Source organism: Apteryx mantelli, chromosome 3 (genome assembly GCF_036417845.1).
Source record: "Apteryx mantelli isolate bAptMan1 chromosome 3, bAptMan1.hap1, whole genome shotgun sequence".
NCBI classification, from domain to species: domain Eukaryota; kingdom Metazoa; phylum Chordata; class Aves; order Apterygiformes; family Apterygidae; genus Apteryx; species Apteryx mantelli.
In genome coordinates, this window is record NC_089980.1 from 31,182,655 (window position 1) to 31,192,330 (window position 9,676).

The 9,676-nt window shown below is 36.7% G+C and overlaps 1 long non-coding RNA gene across 1 annotated transcript; it reads left to right on the forward strand.

Moving 5' to 3' along the window:
• The first annotated feature begins 1,942 nt into the window (after positions 1 to 1,942).
• On the forward strand, positions 1,943 to 6,011 carry LOC106490415 (uncharacterized). The gene is made up of 3 exons (XR_001293605.2): positions 1,943 to 2,017; positions 2,548 to 2,598; positions 5,985 to 6,011. It is a non-coding gene; the product is annotated as an uncharacterized lncRNA (long non-coding RNA).
• The last annotated feature ends 3,665 nt before the right edge of the window (positions 6,012 to 9,676 follow it).

Consider the following 9,676-nt stretch of genomic DNA (forward strand, 5'->3'; position numbering starts at 1 on the left):
GATATATAGATCTGTATCTTGATATCTATATCTATATCTATATTGATATAGAAATGTCCTTCAAAAATGCTCATAGATACATAGCAAGCAGATTGTCCAGAACAGATGGAAACCAGCATGCAAAGATGATTTTAGTGACTGGGTGAAAATTATGATGCCTTGCAGCAGTTTTATTTTTACTTCTGCATATGCTTAATGAAATCAGTAACTTTACAAAGTTAATTTGAGTATGCATGCAAACTATCTCAATAACTGAGATCATAAGGCAGTGGGCCATTCTTATTTTGTTGGTGACTGATAATTCTTTTCTTTGACCCCAAACTGCAAGTGCTGCAAAATAAGACCTGCAACAGAACTTGGAGCTTTACTACATAAAGAAAAGCAGTCACAAATGCTTTTGAACACTTTTTCCTAGACTGCTCATTCTAAAAATGCATAAAATGATTAAAGGTGAAATTCTGCGCAAGCTGAGGGATTCCCATTGATCCAAACAGGGACAAGATTTGCTTCTAAGACACTTTACTACTGTAACATAACAAGAACAAATCTGATGCAGGGATGAGGACAAAAATGGAGATCTTAAATTCCAGTCCAAATCCATAACAGTGAAATTGCCCTGCTTGAGAATTAGTTATGAGAAAAATGACGTTCACTTTTCTCCATTAACAAATGCCGAATAATTAGTGTCTTCTGAAACTATCCCTAATATATTGTGCTTTTATCCTTCTTTGAAAGGATGTCATTAAGGAATCTGAAGCATCCTATACAGCATCATTTTCCTTCTTTTTCTGATCTGGAATTTCTCATCATGGTATTGTGGCCAAAATGGACAATATTTCATTTTAGATAAATGATGTGTTTCAGATACTTATCTCACAGCTTGTCAGACTAAAAATAGAAGGCTTGGGAAACACTCTTTTCCAGTTTTGCAGCCTGACCTGTTCCTAACTCAGAAGAGTCCATGGAGAAAAAGCCTTAAAATCATGATGTTTTTATGTATAAGAAAGTGATTTGAGATCATTTTATGAAGTTTTAATAGCTTCTGCTGAGAGTCTCAATCAGCTGGACTCAGTAGCTAAAGCACCTGGTCTCTTAAGCAAGAGCACACATAACAAAAGGGTCTGAAATTCATAAAAAAAAAAAAAATTCTGTATAACAGAGTTCTTAAGTTGTTGTTTTTTCTTTAAATTAGTGCATACATCATACACATTCTAAGCACATGATGTTGTGATCTGAAATGCAGGTTTTACTGGCATCATTTTGAAATGACTGTATCACCTGTAAGTGGTGAAGACCTGAGAGAATTATATACATCATCCCAAATGAGTGCAAATAAATCCTTTCTGTCACTAAGTGCCTTTCTCTGTAATCTTACTGTGTAGCTGGGCAAACACTTTCAAGTGAATTTGAGAAGTCAGTGAAGCCCCCTTTTTTGGATCAGTTTTGAGCAGGATTAGATTTTAATTAATTTGTTGAGGATTCTTGATTTATATAAAATAGCCTACCCAAAGGATTGTTCACTAACAATTTCCACCATTACTACTTTGAACATGAACTGAAACAAAGGTTCCATGTCAAGACAGCATGTGATCATGTAAAGACCCAAATATATAGGGACTGTAAGCAGGGGAGGGAGAGGAGGAGAAGAGAACAAAAGCTGAGCAAGGTATCCTGTTATGAACATCTCTTACCTTTTGAACATCTGATTTTGCAGTTTAGGAATCCTTTTATTTCTTTCCTGTGTATGAAATAATGCCATACTTTCAATCATATGGTTTGTGGAATATGCATATATAAAAAAGATAAATCCTTATGTTTCAACAGAACTGCATGATCTATGCATATGTAAGTAAGATTAGAAGGAGTTTCTCCAGAGCCCCTCTTTTATCCACTAACTTCACTGCATCTGGTTTCTCCCAGGTTTTGCTTCCCTGTTTTGTGGGGAAATCTGAAGATTTATTTTCAAAAGTGAACTCATCTGGTGGATGCAAATGGAGCATTATATCTGCTTTGAAAGGTACATACTGCTCCTGATAACATTGTATAAAATGATATAATGTTCTTAAATAAAATATTGCTTCACTTCAGCCTACAAAAGAGCTGAAATATAAACAAAACTAAGGAATGTAGTGAAGAATAGTTCTGATGAAAATATACTTTTGTGGGTTGTTAAAGCAATAACTTTTAATATGACTATGAAATTTTCTGTAATAGTATATTGAATGTGTTTTTTCCTCAAAATATTTGTCTTAAGAAAAAGTATCTAATTGTCTGCTGATGATTCAGTATCACTAAGGGCTGTACTACCATGCTAATATATATGTATGTATGCATATATGTATATACCTATATATGTATGCATATTAGCAACAGATGTACAAGGCAAAAATAAGCCATCAAGTGAGGCCCTTAGGAAGTTCATCCCTTTTTTACAAAAACATCAGAGATGGATGTAAATCATACTGAACAATTCCTATAGCAGAAGTTCAAGTTCATGGTCAAAAATCTTCATATGAGTAAAGTTGTTTCTTGTTTTCTATTCCCTAGATTTTGTATGTACAGCATGTCTTGTCTTTGGACTCATCTGCAAGATATCTGGTATTGTGTAGTGCTGTGTATAAATAACATATGCTAACTTTTGGTGCATATATTTGCTCTATACTACATTGATGTATTTGGGTTACAAAAAATTATTATGAGACACATGGAAACTCTCCATAGAGCATTGTAGCATCAGTAGCTTCCACGTCATGGCAATGTAGTCGTTTGGCTATAGTAATCCCTGTTGACGTGGGCTATGGGACTGCTGAAGGACAGCATGTTTAGGACAGTACCTTGATATTTCTAGGCTAGTTGTTCAGCATTTTAGGGCTGTTTTAGGTAGGCATATAGTATTTTGTGCTTTATGATACACTGACACAACTTACATGAGAACTTCCTGACATTTAAGGAAGTTTTGAGGTTCAGAATAGTTCTGTATAATATTGGAATCTACCATAATAAATGATTATTGTGCAGAAATGTCTTAATATTTAGTGAAAGATTCATTTCAGATTGGCTTGCATCTCAGGGGAATTTTAGAATTTGTTGTGCTGAACTGAAATGTTCTGTAAAACCTTTTAATTAACCTATACCTGCCTATGGAGCAGCCTTGCCACAAAAAAGCAAAGGTTTTGTAGTTGAGCTCTAGTCTTTGAGGGATTTGTCCTCCTTGGATGAATTGTATCTCCCACAATGCGCTTCTGTCTTCCCCAGCAAACTGTACAGTGAATCATGGGAATCACATGCCAATAGCACATTATAAGAGATGTGCAAGTAGCAAACCTACCTAACTGGGATCAATCAGGACAGAATAATCTAAATTAACACTGCCATGTATTACAGAAGCATTGTGTGGCAAAATAAATTATCTGAACTCCAGACCTCTTCGTAGTATTTCAGAAAAAATTCAGAGACACCTTGAAATTTCAGTAATTTCTATTAAATTTTTTTGTAAATGTCCTCAAATTCATGTAGAATAGATTTGATTTCATTGAAAGAATGAGATTTTTAACATATGTTGTGATATTAATTCTTAGCACTTTTCTGACTTACTGAGCCAGTGTGCGTATGGATGTATGCCAGGTTATGTATAGCTGTATTGCAGCCTAATGGTTATTTTCAAAAAAACCTGTTCAGTTTTACTTCCAATTCATTCAGCAGGTAGCAACTGTATTCATATAAATATGACTAATGCAAAAATAAAGGCTGAAATAATGTAGTATATTGTCGTATGACATTTTAAAGGAAAATAAAGAATATTTTTAAAACAGTTGAGCGACAAATTCTTGGAGACTGCTTTGAAAGCCTCCAAGTCTTACATTTGAACAATAAAAAATGATAAATAAACAAAAAAAAGCTTATAAAATAAATTGAAGAGAATGGCTGAACTACTAAAAGAAATCTAAAAAAGATTAGAACTTTTATTCAAAATTGTATTTGAATCTGAAAAAAATGTTAAGCTGAGAAAACTCTGATTTTTCGGTTTTGCACACTTACTCCTTGTTAAATCCTATGAACCAGCAATTAGAAGTGAAAAAAGTACTGTGTATAAATTCACAAAGTTTTTCAGGCCTGTTTTTCTCAAGATTAAGGCTTGGTTTTGGCTTATTATATGAGACTTCAAGTTCAGAAAATTTGAAGAATTTTTTCACAAGCACTAAGGTATGATTTTCCTATCATTTACACCAATTCTCTACCAGTGTAGATCATTCATTGTCAAAAGTACATGGTAAATGTCAGCTAAGTTACAGGAGTGGGATCAACACCTGCAGAAACGTAGTACTTCCTTAAATCCATCCCATTAAGGTGTAAGGTACAGCCATCAGTGCAATAAATTTTAGAGACAAAAGGTTGAGTAAACAGAATTTCCTATATGAAAAATAAAAATGTCCCCCCAGAATAATGGCATTTAACAATGTAAAATAAATGGTGTCAAAACAGATACAATTTTAAATCACTTCAGTGTATTAGATTGCCATTTTAGCTTATATTAATAGTTTAGGTTAGTTTGAACTGATGTAACTCTTCTTACTCCCTCTAGAGATCAAGAAGGCTATTTAGGGATCACAGCTACTGTGATAGAAAACCTTATCACTGTCAGATTGCTCATTTTCTGCTTTTGTGCCACCTTTCTGTGAGAGGCAAAGCATAGAATGGGAGCATTTTCAGGAGTCTGGTTGTGGTTTGTTTGGGCTTTTAAAAATTGATTTCAAGATATTCCAGCTCATGGTCCTGATCCAAATCCTGCTGAGCACAGTACAAGAATTTCCAGGGACCTTGATGGGCTTTTAATTACATCTTATAAAGACAAAATTTCTAAAAACCAAATAATAAAATCTGGCTTTTTGAAATGGCAAATCTCTGCCATGTATTCTGTATACCTTTCATACTGAATTTAATCAAACACCAACTATGCAGGAGACATCTGCATGGCAGACCAAGAAAAAGATTATGCCAGAGAGAGATGTAAAAGTTGATACCCTCTCTTTTAACTGGGGGACTGGATATTGTACTTGGATTTGCAGACTTGCCTATTAGCAATTCTTAATGGCGTGCTGCTAGTGTGTGCAATGCTTCTAAGGTTTGTTGGAAGAACGGTGGGTCCCAGCCTTAAAGCCGTGTGTGGAGATTTGAAGGTAGCAGTCCACTCGTGATAGTTAAAGAACTAAACTGTATTTTTCCAAGAGTTCATTAAAAAAGTTGTTAATGAGATGATTGCGTGAGAAGCACTAGCTGCTCCACACTTCCATTTGCCTTGTCATGCCTAAGGAGATCTGGACCTTTGTAGAAGATGGCCGTTTAATGAGACTCATAAAAACGCAAGTTTATCAATCAGGAGAAAGGTAATTGGACATGTGCAGGACTAGTGAGGCTCTAGCACAGTGTGCCAAACACAGCAAAAGAAAGCAAAAGGACCCCCTTCCTGCCCCCATCTGATTGTCACTTTGGCTTTTCCTGCCAGTGAGCTTATGTTTCAGTGAGCAACAGACTTTCCGGGGAGGGGAAAGGGGAGAAGTGGCAGACTGAAGGGCACCAGGTAAGGTTTATAGGAGCCTTGTAGAAAAACCTTGTTGGTTTTTCAGTTTTCTGAATAGGTTGAGACTCTAAAGTGCAGTGTAGGAAAAATCTGATTATCAGCTGTAATATTCGCACAAGATTTTTGCAGTTCAGTCTGATCTTTGGGTGTATACAGGGTTTCAGTGTTCCTTAATAAATTACCTCTTCTTGTAGCAATTAACCCCCTTCCGTGAGGGTTCAGTGTTTACTTGGGGCTGTGCCAGTGCTAACAGCTATGGTTTAACATTCTTTTTAATGGCTTGCAATTACTACTGAGAGCGAAGGCTACATAAAATATTAACACTTAAGCATCTTTTACACTCCTTTGAACGTTTGATTGTATGTATAAGTGACTTTTCATTCTTACAAACCTCTTATTTGCTTAGAATTCCACTGGACCCATGAAAATGCTGCCTTTAAGTGGTTTCTGTTGATTTATTAACTTCCTTCAAAGTCTGATGGAAGTCGCTCCATACGAAATATTGAATACATTTTGTTCTCTAAACTGTTCCGCAGTAATGCCAGAAGAATAAAGATTTCCACATTTTTAAGAGAGGTAAAGTAACTTTGATAATAACTTTTACAACATATTTCTTTTTCTTTTCCTGCTGTACTACCCATTTAAGAAAATCATCCAGGGAACAGCTACTGTATTTGTAGAACCAATCTCATGACTGCTGGTTATATGCAATGTAGTCTTTTCAAAGCATGAGAGAGCAGGAAGGTTGTAGACTACGACCAAGTTTCTGACAAACAATGTACAGATCCAGCAGCCACTTTGGCTCTCGACTTCACAGCCGGTTCTCACCTCCAGAACAGAATCAACGGAAGCAGAGGACTCGGTAACCCACCCATGCCCGGGTTCATATTTCCCTTGTGTGGGGGTTGTCCCTATCAACAAGCAGTGGTTTGCCTGGGTCTCTACTGAAGAGCAGATGTGAGCAAGTATCCCGTCCTCACGTTGTTCTCCCATTGGCCTCATCAGCTATTCCACTGTTTAAGGGAAAACAGACTTATTTCATCATTTCATGTTCATTGGGCCATTAAGAGAAGTGATAGACAAATTTTCAAAATCTTGGAATTGATTCTGGATAAGCTCTCAAATATTTGTAGCTTACATAAACCATTAAAACATCTGGGATCTACAAAATTGTCAATAAATCTCAAGCAGTATGGATTTCTCATGATTTGCTTTCCATGTCCAGCTTCTGTTAGGTCCAGCAAAACTGTGAAATGAATCTTTCTCAGAGTATTTTGGCACACCTGCTTTCAGCCCTAGATGGACTTTGGAGATGTACAATGTGAAAAATTAATGAATTGACTGCATGCTTCCAAACCTTGAAAGTTTTTCAATAGTGATTTTATTCTAGTCTTCATCAAAAGTGCAATGTCTTCAGTTTTTGAAAGAGGTTAACAAGGACACTCCATACTAGTTTCCCTATTTTTTTTCTTTTTATGTGCATGGGACATTGCCCTTTTCCATTCTGTTATGTCATTTCCTTCTATTGACTTAAATTCATCCTCAAGACCCCTTTCTTTCCACATGCAGCCCTTAAAAAAAAAGATGTGAATAATTTAAATGCAGAAGCCATGCAGAAGCAAAGGAAAGCATAGTATAGATTTATTAAATCTCTGAATAACCTGATTTTTAGTTCAGCATCCGAAACATCTGCTCACTGTATCTTCCAGCTTAACGTGGATGAAGCATTACTTCATGAAGCTTGCAGATACTCCTGGCAGTAAAAACACAAACTGAAATAAAACAACAGTAGAATCTGGTGACTCAAGCACTGTGGGGAAGACAGAAAAACTGGGTCTTCTCAGCAGTTCCAGGAACCTTTTCGGCTAAATCACTGACTTTTGTTTTTCAGAGCAAATTGCTCAGAATTTGAGAAGCAAACATTGTAAAATAAAGTATTATTTACATATTTTTGTAGAATAGAAAAAGCTCATGATTTTTTTCAGGCAAATCCTTTTAAGACAGGAACATGAAAGAGAAAATCCAAAGTAAGGAATTTTTTTCTTATAGAAGTGTTTCTACGAATAAAGCAGAATGTTTCCAAAGATTTCCATGTAACATCAGCAATATTTTAAGTCCAGAATTCTTAAAAGCAGTTAAGTCTATGCTTCATTTTTGAGTACATGTCCATCCATCTTCATGCTGCTAGTAGCTTAAACACCTTAGCATTACTAATGGTATAAGCATGTGATTAAACATGGGCATAAGTCCTTTGCTGAGCTGCCTAAATAAGACTGCATGATACATGATATATTTCTTTATAGTTAAGTTACATATCCAGCCTCCTTTTCACCCTAGAAAAATGTTACTGTGTTATCAGTGAGTTCACAGCCAGATATATAGGATCACTGCAAACAGTGAAAGCATTATTTCACAGCTGCCTTCTTAAAACTGCCGTTGTCAGAAGCGCCTTTTGGAACGAAGTGGCTTTCTTTACCTCCCCTACTGCTGAGCCTTCAGTGTTGTTATCTCTCCAACAACAGGTTAAGATAACACGCTGGGATGCCCTTTCCTCTCAGGAAAGGATGTCTGTCCTGCTGTTCCCTGTGTAGTCACTGCAAATAAAAGAAATAGAGAAAAAAAGGGAGACTTATTTATAGGAAAGAAATCTCATCTAAATCAGAGAAATAAACAAAATGCAACTACTGCTCATGATAGGCACTCAAATGAAATTTTTACTGTTACTGTTAAAGAAAATCAGGCAGAAAAATCCCATAAAGGCATTAGCCGTTTGCAAGTTAGGCTACAGCTGGATGAATCAGCTGAGCTGACCTGAAGGCTTGCTGCCTCTGAAAAAGCTGTGCTGCTCTCTTGACTCATCCTCCTGCCTCTGCTGCCGGCCCTTGTGAAGGCTCAGGAACTACCTGGCCTCTTCCCTGAGTCAATTCAGCTCCCTAAAACAATTCACATTTTTTTAAATTAGCTTACCAGTTCTTAGTGAGTTGAATTCAGGATTTGGCAGAACAGCGCAGCAGGAGCATGCAGGTGGTGCTGGGGAATGACTGTCTCTTTACAGTATCGGTGATAAATGAACTGGACTGTATCACCAAGCTAAACTTTGAGGGAGCTTAATGCCTACATTTTGTGCGCATGACCCTGCACTTAGGCTGTCTCTTTGATGGATTGCACATGTCTGATACCTGAAAAGGATAATTAAAAAAATCTACATGATGAGTATACAGTAACCTAAATCTACCCAATAGGAGAACCTAAGCATACTGTCTTTGAAATACAGTCTTTCTCCCAAGTTTAACTGTCTTTATGTACTTGAGATTCAAGGCCAGAAAAACCCTCCTGAGTATAACTGTTCTTTCAAAGTACTTGGCAGGCTCAGCTTGCTCTTTTGGTGGTACGACATCATCCATACAACGCTCAGGCCCAAGAGTACTTAGCTCAGGAGCAAGAGGCCCACGTTTTGTGCCTGTGTCTCTATGAGGATGCCCTGTACGTCAGGCTACTGTCCATTCTGCATGGATGCAACTCCCTGTGGTTCTCTGTGCAAAGAAATGCAGATTCAAGAAGCCAGAAAGAGAGAGCAGGGATTAGAAACAAAAGCAAATGTCAGAGGAAAGTAGGTCTGAATTTGGTAAATCTCCAGATAAAAATATTATACAATTAAGAAAAGCCTCAGTCCTGCACACATGCTTAATTTTATACAAGTCTATTCACCATGTAAAGCTAAACAAATGCATAAGTGTTGTTAGAACTGAGGTCTGTCATACTAGCAGTAGATAGGCATGTCATTTCCATAAGCCACAGTGGCAAATGCATAATTTAATAAAAAAGACTTTTGTTCATGTCTATTAAAAGAAACCTATAAATCCTCCAAATGGTACATTTAGGATTTGGTCCAAAAGTTGCTTAAGCTGATGGAAAAGCTGTTATTGATTTTAATAGGTATTTATTATATCTGGCTATTCCTTCTATCGTCACTCTTTCCCTCTCTGGCATCTCGACTGAGTTCCAGCCCCATCTCCTGTATCTTACCACTATGTGGAAGGCATATATTGTTTAAATGAGACACTTGTTCATTAGCTTGTTTGAAACATGCCAAGCATG